The sequence below is a fragment of the Mandrillus leucophaeus genome, unplaced genomic scaffold (assembly GCF_000951045.1).
Source record: "Mandrillus leucophaeus isolate KB7577 unplaced genomic scaffold, Mleu.le_1.0 Scaffold740, whole genome shotgun sequence".
NCBI lineage: Eukaryota > Metazoa > Chordata > Mammalia > Primates > Cercopithecidae > Mandrillus > Mandrillus leucophaeus.
The window spans coordinates 803,853-816,432 of NW_012108031.1; the positions used below are offsets into that span (position 1 = coordinate 803,853).

The 12,580-nt window shown below is 41.4% G+C and overlaps 1 protein-coding gene across 2 annotated transcripts in view; it reads right to left on the reverse strand.

Moving 5' to 3' along the window:
- MCC (mutated in colorectal cancers) overlaps positions 1 to 12,580 on the reverse strand; it is a 495,753-nt gene that overhangs the window by 258,331 nt on the left and 224,842 nt on the right. The window lies entirely within an intron of this gene.

Genomic DNA, 12,580 nt, shown 5'->3' on the forward strand with positions numbered 1-12,580 from the left:
GAGGTGTGAGGAGTGTTGCCAGACTTAATGGGGTACTTGGCACTCACCAGGAGTTGAGAAAAGCCTTCCAGAGAAGGTGACATGTTGAATCTAGAAGACGAGTTGGTGTCACCAGGTGGAGAAACGTCATCACAGGAAGAAGGGGCAGTACGAACTTTGTCTTGAGAGGTCAGGAGGGAGGAGGAGGAATACTGACTACAAGAAGATTTTGTATTGCACAAGACCTGTGCTTCTCCTTTTACCTGTCGGATATTCAGACCAACCTAGGTTGGACGCAATGGCTTAGAGGTGGCAGTCAAAGCCATGGGAATGGAAACCATCACCGTAAGAGAGTCTGTGGAGATGAGCCAGCCATGGAAGTCCAAGGGGTCCAAAGCTCCACAGCCAAGTGGGAGGTGGAAGAGCCTAGGGCTTAGGTTTAGGGCTTCTTCAGTTCCCTTCCCATTGCCCTCATGGTATATGCTGGTCAGTAAATGACCAAACTGCTTAACAACTTCAAGACACTAGCAGGAATATTCTATCACTTCCTCCTTTTGACCATAGCTAAAACCTCAATAAAGTACCAGAGGCTTTAAAAAACTTCTTGCAAATAAAAAAGTTAGCTATAAATGAAATAGGTGGCCTCTGTTGCTATGGGGGACATTCCAAATCGTCTCGAACCTCCAGCCATCACTGCTGCTTCAAAGCAATGCTCTCACCAGTGCTTCTGTAACCTTCCTCCGGTTAACTGTTTGCAACTCATACAGTAATTTACAAACTGTGCATCACTGATAAAATCTTTACAGTAATTCACAAAGTGTGCATCACTGATAAAACCTTATCTCCAGGAAAGAATGGTCATGCACCACACGAACATGGTCTGTTTCTCTGCAGTACATCCTTATTCTGGACACAGGTAGTGACCGCAATGCCGCCCCTCTCCCATGACCTCAATTATGATGGTCATCCAAAGGTTATTGGGCACAAGAGGCATTGAAGACAATAAAGCTGGGACAAAATTAGGATAAAAGTGATAAAAATTTAAAAGGAATTAGTATTGCTACTTGTTAGCTCATTAACATTCTGGCTCTGTGAATCCAAAAAAGAAAATACCCAGTATTCTAAGACTTGACAATATTTGGATAAACATTTTCCCAGGCAATGAGCTTTTGGCATTAAGGTCGAGAAAGAAAAAACAACAGCAGGCAGTGAGACTCTCAGCATTCCTGCGTGTTGTTTTCATGACATATTGCTCTACACTTAAGAATTTCTCTTAAATGATTTGAGTGCTCACAAATACAGCTACTAATGCTTCTGCTTATAAGGTGCTTCTCTACTTGGCATCTTCAGCAAGTAGGCACTATAGTAGCAAAATAAAATAATAATTGAACAGCAAGAACTGGCCATTACTATGTATTTACTAGGCACGTGATAATCACTATATGGGTTATATCACTGACCTTCACAACATTTATCTAGGGGAAATACTTTTATTATCACTACTTTATACAGGGAATGTGCAGCCCAGAAAAGCAACCTTCCCTGCATCCCCTAGCTAGGAAGTGGCAGGGCTATGATTTCAGAGTCTACAACTTTACAAACACACAGTTTTACAGACAAAGAAACTGAAGTGACTTCACCCAGCAAAGTTAGCAGAGAAGGTGCCAAAAACCAGAGGCCTTTCCTAGTCATACAACATATTATCCTGACCTCAATATGTCATCACTGCTAGCTGGGGATGTTTTAATGCCAAATAAAGAAGATGCTCCATCTTTGGCACTCAGGGAATTAAAGGGTTTGAAGGCATCTTTATCAGCATCAGACACTTTCTTCAGCAGTAATTACATGTGTGTCCAGACAGCATTTTCATAAGCAGTTCAGATGCCAAAAATGAGAAACAGTTTTGGAAGTCGCTCTATCAATACCAAAAGGCATACTGACTTCTGCTCCCAGGTTCCATCAGATTATGCCAACAGAGAGACAGAGACAGAGAGAGGATACCAAATTTGATTTTAAATCTACCTGTTCTAAGCTGGAAGTAAAAACTCTTCCTGTCCTGGAGTCCAATGCGCTCATTTTTCCCTCTCCTCAATCTTAACAACCTGTTAATAATCAGCCCAGGCACAACAACCTCTGAACGACTGCATTCCCACAGCAGTCCTGTATGGCGTGTACTCTTATTCAAAGACTTCATCAAAAGTGCTCCCAATCAAGCATGAAAATAAATTAGATTTTGGTTTAACCACGATTAGAGTCACATAACCAAGAAATAAAGTAACTGAGTTACCTAATCTAACAGACCAGCCTGACTTCCTGGCTACTTTCCACAAGCCCCTCTTTCTAAAGTCCTCTCTTAAAACTCCTCTTTGAAGACTGTGAAATCACATGTTGGTGGAAAACTGTAACTCTTCAAATGTCACAGACATAATTCTTAACTCTGTGCCTGCCTGACATTGCTAGTCAGGCCACAAGTAGAGTTGCTGGGTGTCAGCCTGTGAAAAGTACCCCGGCCCCACAAAGCATCAGAATGCTGCTTATTCTTGGGCACTCTGGAGAAGCCTTCCTGGGCTTTGGCAGAGCCATTTTCTGTGGAGAGACTGTTCACTCTTGGGCCATATTTTATACTCACTTTCACTCCTGGAAATACCAAGGCGTGAGTACTATGCAAAAGCCCCAATACAGAGAAAATAAAAAATGGACAAAGGAGAAGACGACTAAGGGATTGATAATCCAGAATATGCAAAGAAACCCTGTAACTCAACATCAACAAAAAATAAACCAGATTTAAAAATAGGCAAAGGACTTGAACAGATATTTTTTTCCAAAGAAAATGCATAAATGACCAACAAACATGTGAAGACATGTTCAGCATCACTAACCATTAGGGAAATGCAAATCAAAACCACAATGAGATATCACTTCACAGCCATTAGGACAGCTCCAATCAAAAATAGAAAATTTTTTTAAAAAGAAATGGAAAAGAACAAGTGTTATCAAGGATGCTAAGAAATTTTAAAGAAAGGATAGGCTTGACCAGTCATGCCCTGTCAACACACAGCGGCTAGCAAACTAGCCAAAGAGTAAGCTCATCTCATTATCCCCCCACAAAAAAGAATGGCGTATTGTACCTGCTAGGCTCCAACAATCCTTGTCAATAAAAGCCTTGTTGAGAGCAGACAATTACCACACACCCCAAAACCACAGTTAAAAATAAATTCTTCTAATTACAGTTGATTATTGAACAACACTGGTTTGAACTGCAAATGTTTGATCCACTTACATGTATAAACTTAGCTTCTGCCACCTGGGACAGCAAGACCAAACCTCCCTCTTCCTCCTCCTCAGCCTACTCTATATGAAGACGATGAGGATAAAGACCTTTATGATGATCCACTGCATGAATAATCAATATCTTTTCTCTTCCTTATGATTTTCTTAATAACATTTTCTTTCCTTCAGCTTACTTTAGGACTACAGTATATAATACATATATCATATTAAATGTGTTAAAATTGACTTATGTTATCAGTAAGGCTTCTGGTCAACAGTAGGCTATCAGCAGTTATGTTTTTGAGGAGTCTAAAGTTACGCACAGCCTGGGTGACACGGCGAAATCCCATCTCTACAGAAGATACAAAAATTAGCCGGATCTCTTGGCATGTGCCTTTAAGTCCCAGCTACTCGGGAGGCTGAGGTGGGGGGATCACTTGAGCCCAGCAGATAGAGGCTGCAGACTGCACTACTGCACTCCAGTCTGCGAAACAGAATTCTTCTGTGGGGGGCGGGGAGTGGGGGCAGGTTGGCGTTGCTATGCCAGCAAGGTTTAAGGGTCAACTGTATTTTGATAGTGTGATCTATAATAATGTCATATGTAGATATGATTTACTGAAGAATTAAACTTTCTCCTTTTAAAATAATTACAGAGTATTCCGAAACACATACCTTAATGTAAATATCCTGTGATACAGAAACAGAAAAAACTGAGGTAGAAGAGAAAAAAAAAAAAATCCCTGGGAATTAGAAAAATAAAATCTCAGTACTACATTTCCCCCTTTGCCACTAGCAAGCTTTCTTCAGGCATCAGTTTCTTTATCAGTCATGCAAATGGTTAGGACAAGGTATCGCTTAAGTCAAATATATGCTTAATAGCACCACCCAATAGAAGCACTTCCTTTGTCTGATTCCATGTTTGCCAGGCAATCTTCTGGTCATAATCTGACTGCCAAGTAGTTTTTCAATAGGAAGTAAGTGTCAGCATTCCAGTCTCCTTGTAGCTATATTTGTTATAAATCAATAAATTGATATTAAAGTTCACAAAAATAAAGTCTGATTCTAAATAGTTGAAGGAAATGGGTCCAAGTGACAGCGGAAGGTAGTTTTCAGTTTTCCTAATTCAAAACCCACCTATATTCTACATCATCAGCATCCATCAATGCTGAACCATCAATCAAGGGAAGGCAATTTTCAAATCATTCTTGGCCAGTGTCCATGCCACTCCATTTTTAAAACCATTCCTTTTTAGGGGAAAATGAATTCACATACTCTGAAGATGTCAAAAAAATAATTACAGTGTATTTTTATGGCACATAATAATTACTTCTGATTACAGAAAATGACACAATTTGAAAGTTTGGGAATATACACAGGCTTCAAAGGCGGGAAGCCAAAGGAGAGACACTGACGATGGATCACTCTGCCCTCTTCTGAAAATCTAGATGTGTATAAGAGACAGGTGTTCAATACTCTCCAGGGAGATCCAGATACTCTTCCAGGGCTTATGAAGCCCTAGATGATCTGGCCAGAACTGTTTTCTTAGACCTCATCTCCTTCCCCTCTTCCCTTGCTCACTCCGCTCCCAGTCATTGCTGCCTTGCTACTCCTGAAACACAGCAAGAGTGCCCTGGGCTCTGCACCTTGGCCCTCACTCTTCCTTTCTGCCTGAAATGATTGTCCCCCATCTTCACATGGCTGTGTCCCTCATTTCACAGACTCCCACAGTGAAGTCTTCCCTGATCACTCGAACAGCATCCTTCCCCTCTTCATTCCCCAAGAGTGTTTTCTTTACAGCACATATCACCACTGAACATGTGTGTAATATCTGTGTAGGATGCATAGAACAGGGACTACATCAGTTTTGTTTGTTGCTGTATCCCCAGTCTTACAATAGCATCTGACATGTAGAAGGCACACAATATTTGTTGACTGAATATGTGAACGGTTACAAGCCAATAAATTATAGTCAAAATGACCAAACTAAATTCCATTGAATGGGTACTTTAACCAAAATAGAAAAGGAGTTAATCCAATACATCTGTCACAGTAAAATGGCAACTGGGATTTGGTCCAAATAGCAACTTCAAAGTCTGTTGATGTCCTATCTACCACATATTGACTAGATGCTGGCAATATAGTGATCAACTTTATTCTGTCTCTGCCTTCAAAGATCTCATGGTCTCCCCAAGGAGGCCAACTTGTAAGTATTCTGAACACAGATAAGGGAAGGAACAACTAAGCTGGAGACACTGGGGGCTGCTAGGAGAAGAGCAAGGAGAGTCTAAGAGTGCTGTGTGTTCTATGGACAAGTTCACACAACCCATAGGAAAACAGGAGCAAGGAATTACTCCCACTCTCACCAAGCAACCAATCAGAGGCCTCCATTCCTTTTCTAATTGCAAGGCAATCTTTTCCCTAGTTGGCATTCTTCCTTTGACAACTGCTTCAGTATTTCTCACAATCCCAGGTGAAGTTAACTGACATGCGCACACACACTGAGGTTTCATGAAACTTTCTGTTCTCAAATAATCACACACTACAGACTTTGGTTTAAGATGCATTTCCAACTCTGGCCCCATATGTCCTATGCACATTCCAGGTACTGATCAAATCTCATGACAAGGGATCTGCTCAAAATATTCCGCCAACCAAAACATCAAGTAGCCTTCACCACACAAATTTCCCAATTCAATAGGCTTTTTTAATTGTTTATTTACGAAGTTAACAAACACAACATATGGTTTTTTGTATGGCAATTGGAATTAATAGCTGCTAATTATGGATTTTTTTCACTAAAAGACTTTCTCAAGGTTTAAGGTCTTTGCCGAATTTAAGAAGTATCTTGAAAGATCCACACATGTAAAGTGCTTTACAACCTTATTCACTCCTGTGGCAATGAAAACCTTTGAAAAGGTTTCCTCTTTCTTCTCGTTACTGATTTTGGCTGTCTCTAGTCAACAAGAGAAAAAGGACATTCATGAGAAAGACAGGGTATCTCTGTAGTTCCAGTAAATATTTACTCTATAAATTGAACTTCTGTTTATCTGTGTAATCCACAGTACTTGCTTTTTTCTTTTTTTCACCCCCAAGAGTGAAAGATACCACTGTTGGAAATCCGGGTAGATATATTGGGGAGGCAAGAGGGTTCAAAAAAATAATTACATACAATTTATCTCTGCTATGACATCCCCTCACCAATGTAAATAATCCAAGTCCTAACTAATATCTATCAATTCTTGTCTTCTTTGGCTTGTCTGATTTTATAACATTGCCAACACAAACCCCTCTCTCAGAATATAGAGATGGCTTAAAATATAATTTTTGTTTTCTGTAATTTGATTCTGTAAGTCAAAAACTAACTTTGAAATCCTCATCAACAAGTTTTTTTGTTTTTTTTGTTTTTTGTTTTTTTTGAGACAGAGTCTCGCTCTGTCGCCCAGGCTGGAGTGCAGTGGTACGATCTCGGCTCACTGCAACCTCCGCCTCCCAGGTTCAAGCGGTTCTCTGCTCAGCCTCCCGCGTAGCTGGGATTATAGGTGCCTGCCACCATGCCCAGCTAACTTTTGTATTTTTAGTAGAGATAGAGTTTCACTACCTTGGCCAGGCTGGTCTTGAACTCCTGACCTCGTGATCCACCTGCCTCAGCCTCCCAAAGTGCTGGGATTACAGGCATGAGCCACCACACCCAGTCCATCAACAGCTTCTTAATTTTGCTGTAGATGCAGGTTTGATCTTCCAACTGCAGCCCCACCTGGGAGAAAGCCTTCCTCATGACTTGCGTTGGGTAAATCAGCTAGGCAGCTATTATAACTGCACACTTGACTTTATTTCCTAACACCATGACATTCCCTACTCTAGATAGGTGTGCCCACTCACTCAGGGTTCTGGCATCTCCAATTGGGAGCAACTACCCCTAAGGTGCTTCCCTAAGGTAAGAAGTCTTGGGACTTAAAAGCTTCCCAATTGGTCAAAGCACTTCCTCAGAAACAAGGTTCTCTCCCTGCTTCCAGGTCTGTGGCCATCCCAGTTCTGATCACCTACCTGGTCTTTGAGTAACTTCTCTGTTCATAGCACATGTCCTCCTTTTTCTTGTTTGTCTTCCACCTGGTTCCAGCCACATCTCTGTGGCTTGATCTACTTCACCTTATCCACTGCATTTGACCCAGGACCTCAATGTCATGTTCAGCATGTGCTTCTTCAAGACCTAGCTGTCAGCCGCTGCCTTGCCATGCAGCCATGGCCACTAACTTCACTGGGTCCCCTTGGCTTTCTCCCCAAGACTCGGCACTCTGCAGCCCCACAGTGATTTGGCCAACTATAGAAGGAACCTAAAGCCCTGCCTGCAGGGGTGGGAAAGCCCTAATTCTTAAGATATTTAAAGCTTTATTCTTCTCTTTCTGGCACCTCAAATATTGTAACATCAATCTCTGAGATGCCTCTGAATACACAGGTAGTGGGTCTCAGGTTGTAATATTCCACCTTCCTTGCAGTGAAAAGAAATAGAAACCTCCCTCCCAATCCCCACTGAATGCAGATCACAACTATTCCTTATCAACGAATCTGCTTTTAGGGCTCTGGAAAGTCAATGCTTTGAATTCCTCCACCACTTGGAAGGCAATGGCAGTGACTATATCCCTTTACTCTAATCATATCCATTTCATTTTTATCAAAAACACTTATCTGGGTATTGCATAGGGATTACAATACAAATCAGGTTAAACAGGCTTATTAAATAGAATACTCCCTCCTTGGAACAGGTGATCAAAAACTGAGGGCAGTAACAGAAGCTAATGAAAGGAATTAATGTGCACATGGTGGAGCTCTGGAGAAAGACTACCTGGGCACAAATCTTGACTCCACCTTTTACAGTCTGTGTAGTTTCGATATGCTTTTCCCCCTTCTTATGCCGTAATTTCTAACCTGTAACATGGGCATAACAGAAGGTACCTCAGAGTTTTTGACAAGCATGTCAATATCTGGGAAGTGCTTAGAAAATGTGATTCAGAGTTATTACAAACCACAAAATGAATAGCTATAAAGCAAAACAAAACCAAAAACTAAAAACCATTGCCAGACATTGGGAATTAAGCAATCACAGTTTTAAGGTCGGGTGCGGTGGCTCACGCCTGTAATCCCAGCACTTTGGGAGGCTGAGGCAGGTGGATCACAAAGTCAAGGGTTCGAGACCAACCTGACCAACATGGTGAAACTGTCTCTACTAAAAATACAAAAATTAGCCAGGAGTGGTGGCACGTGCCTGTAATCCCAGCTACTCAGGAGGCTGAGGCAGGAGAACTGCTTGAACGCGGGAGGCAGAGGTTGCAGTGAGCCAAGATAGAGCCACTGCACTCCAGCCTGGGCAATAGAGCGAGGCTCCATCTCAAAAAAAAAAAAAAAGAAAGAAAGAAAGAAGAAAAAAGGAAAGAAATCAGGGTTTTAGACAAGGCTCTGTCATTTTGTGGCTTCTGGGGTGGGTTAAAATTGGTTGCAAATTCTTTGTGACACCCCTGTTGGAGAGGTGTTTTCCACTTACTTCTTTAACCTTAATCTGGTTGGGAGAACAGCTGTTTTAACCAACAGAACACACAGAAATGATCCTGTGCTCATTTCAGTTCCATATTTTAAGAGAACAGGCAGCTTTACCTCCTCTTTCTTGGAACCCAGCTGCCATGCTGAGAGGAAGCCCAAGCCACATAGGGATGCCCATGTTGAAGAAAACTGAGCTGATCTCCCAGTTCACAGGCAACATTAGTTTGTCATTCATATGATTAAGCCATCTTGGAAGTAAATCCTTTTGCTCTAGTCACTGACACAAGTCTTCCCCCCGAATTCTGTCCAAACTGCAAATCCATGAGTAAATAAGATGGTTATTTTCAGCCTCTAAATTTTGGAGCAGTTTGTTGGATTCTGCACCAGGTCTTGACCCTGCTCTTCTTATGCTTATAGGGCTATGGCTAAGACAGATATTCAACAGCTCATTACAATGAAGTGTGATTTTCTAAAGACAGAGGAGTATAAAGAGGCAAAAAGGGGTGTGTGAATACTAGGTGATCTTTCAGGCCCCGTCCAATGCTGATATTTTATAATTAATTTGATGAGGAAGGATAGCACAGCTGTGAGATGGCCACTTGGAGATGGTTACACAAGATAATCTAGGTAGAGAACAACTTTCTTCTATATAATTCTACTTCTAATTAGAGCATCAATGAAGAGGTGGCATTTCAGGAGTTACTCAACACGCAAATGGTGAAAGCATGGAGAGTTGCCTCTACCGCCTAATTCAGAAGTGGAATGATGTGACACAAAATGCTGTGAATGAGGATCTAAGAAGAAAGTAAGGGAAATACGATTTCCAGGGGCATCCAATGTTTTCAAGTAAATGGTGATGCAGAATTTTGTCAGTCCATTGTTTAAATAATGTTTAAAAGGCAAAGAGTTTAAGTTGATTGCTTTGTACAAATTCTTTGAGTAAGACTATTTTTTCATCTCCAGAGATTATGATTGCCAAGGGACAAATTTTTAAAAAATAAATTTTTATTTTTGTACACAAATAGGCAACTGTCTACCAGACAACCAGATCAAGCAGATAACTACTCTGCAAGAATGAGTAAAGTCAAGTTTTACCCTAATATTGCTAAACCTTAAGATATCTTCCTTCCAGGTACCTGGGATTATTTAACAAGAGTAAACTACATACTAGCCCCACAAATTTTACCAAGACCAATAGAGCTAACTGCTGACCTAAAACTCATGACCACAAAGAAGAATATGCAAGAGCTGTCCCTTGACAGATTTTGGGAGAATTTAATGCTGCTTAAAGTGTGGCCCTTCAGCTTCTTGACCATGGGGGAGGGAGGCTGAATGTCAAACAGTTAATTTTTGCAGTGCTTTTGATTTGCCTGATGTTGAAGTCCTTCCTTAATCTCAATTAAAAAAAAAATCCTTCAAATATTTATGACAGGAACAGCTATAGCCAAGAAAAAAGAACAAATCACTAGTTTATCCGTCTACATTTTCCTTTTGTATTTGTGTTGTTACTGCTGTGAATTCCTTTGCTTTCAAAAAAAGTTCAGACTTGACATAAGTCATTTATGTTCAATAAATACATAAAAATATGTTTGAATGTTCATGGAGGCAATTTTACTATCCGCTGTAATCAACTCAGGATCTTAAATGACTATTGTTCAAATGAAAGACACAAAAGGAACACACTCATGAATTTCCTGTTTTCCATCTTGAAGTACTCACACATGCAAAACACCTCAGGCCCAACACCCCTCCCTAGGTCTCCTAATTGTGTTGCCCTCACACCCAAATCCCTCCTAGTATCCAAGCATTCCTGGAGTACTAGGCGCAGAGGCCAACACCTCAGTGGTTGACCAAAGCTTGCTGCGCTCACTAACAAGGATCAGCAGACTACAACCAGAAATTGATTAAACTCACTCTCTAGTTCAGGATGTTAGAGAATCAGTGTCAACATTACTGTCAGAGAGTCAATGACTCCTGTGTCTAGGGGACCCTTACAGAAGGAGTAAGCCCACAAGTCAACACCAATGAGAGGCATTTTGTTTATGATACCCAGGATAATGGCAGGTCTTTTCAGAGTTCTTCCTGCTCCTGAAATGCCCAGTGAACATCAGGCTGGATCTGACCCCACAGTGACCTCCAGACAGCATTGAGGCTCCTGGGCAATCAGAGAGATGGCACTAAAGGGGCCCTGAGAGGTTTTATTAGTTCTGCTTCCAGGTGAAGAGAAGGACTCAACTATCAAAAGTGAATGGCAACCTTGCCCTACAAGACATTAAGCGAAAACCGGTGTTTAAGAGAAAAATGACAGGGAAAAGAAACTCTTCACCAAAGATTTAATGTGAGAAATACAAACGAATTGTATGTGAATCTATGGATACTGCTCTGTGGATATTAGAAAAACAGTACACACTAAAGTTATTGCCCATGTTAAATTGAACTGAGATTTAGGGTCCACAAGGTATGAACCACACACTCCCTCTTGCCTTACAAATTATCTTTACACATATTCTAACTTAAAATACCTACAAGTCGAGGTGGGCGGATCCCTTTAGGCCAGGAGTTAGAGACCAGCCTGGCCAACATAGTGAAACCTCATCTCTACTAAAAATATAAAAAAAATAGCTGGGGTGGTGGCACATGCCTGTAATCCCAGCTACTTGGGAGACTGAGGTATGAGAATCACTTGAACCCGGGAGGCAGAGGTTGCAGTGAGCCGAGACTGAGTGAGACTCCGTCTCCAAAAAAAAAAAAAATTTAAAAAAAATACGTGCAAAAAGTAAAAATAACTACCATTCAACTTGCAGGATAACTAACATTGATTGGAAAGAGGTACAACTAAATCATGGAACCTAAAACTGGCTCGAAAGAAAGCAAAAAATGAATGAGCAGACACCGATGACAAGAAAAGAACATCTGGTAAAGGATATAGTTGAGGAAGGAACTTATTTCCTTAGGAACAATACTGTGTCATAAACTGCTCAAATATTTTTCCAGCCAATGCAGGGACCACAAAGCACTCTCAATTCTTTCATTTGCCTACAAGCTTTATAGGGATTACTTAAGGAGTGGATACAACTAGGCAAAAAATGGATAATTTTATGTGGCACCTGAGGGTCATATTCTCTGCTCACCCAATGTGCTCAAGGATGCGCCAATAGGTCTAAAGTCAATCCACATCTCTTCCTTCACTCCTCCTAAGTCTATGATTCATTTAAACAAAGGTTACTGGACAGCACTCTGCCGCACAGAAACATTGTGAAGGGCCTGGCAAAGAGTCTCTGCAAAAGAAACGCCTTCAGTTTTGGGGTTTTCAACGACCTTAGATCACCAAAGGCTTCTCCTGAAACAGGGTTAGTGATGGAGCAGGGGTTCTAGTTCAGATTTGAGACCTATGTCTAAATATAAAATTGGCAAAAGTCACTTAAATACTCATGCCTCCTCCCTCACCTCCCATTTTTAAGTTCTCACTCTCAGCATTTCTTGAGTCTTCTACATCACAGGGGCAACAGCCGTAGGATTAGGAAATGCTCTACTTCATTCAGCCAGCACCTCAAAATGCTATTTGGAACCGGAGCAGGAACAGCACAGCAGCAGGACACTTAAGAGCACCAGGCAGGGCCCAATAGCACTCACCAGCCCGACGGCAGACCTCCTAGGTTTCCCCCAACCCCATTTAATCCCCCCTTCCCATCACCAGGTGTTCCCTCACACACACCCACCAAGGGCTCCATCCCTTCACTTTGCCCTTCACCATTGGTAATCTGACATCACCATTATCTGCCTTCCGGCTGCTTTTACA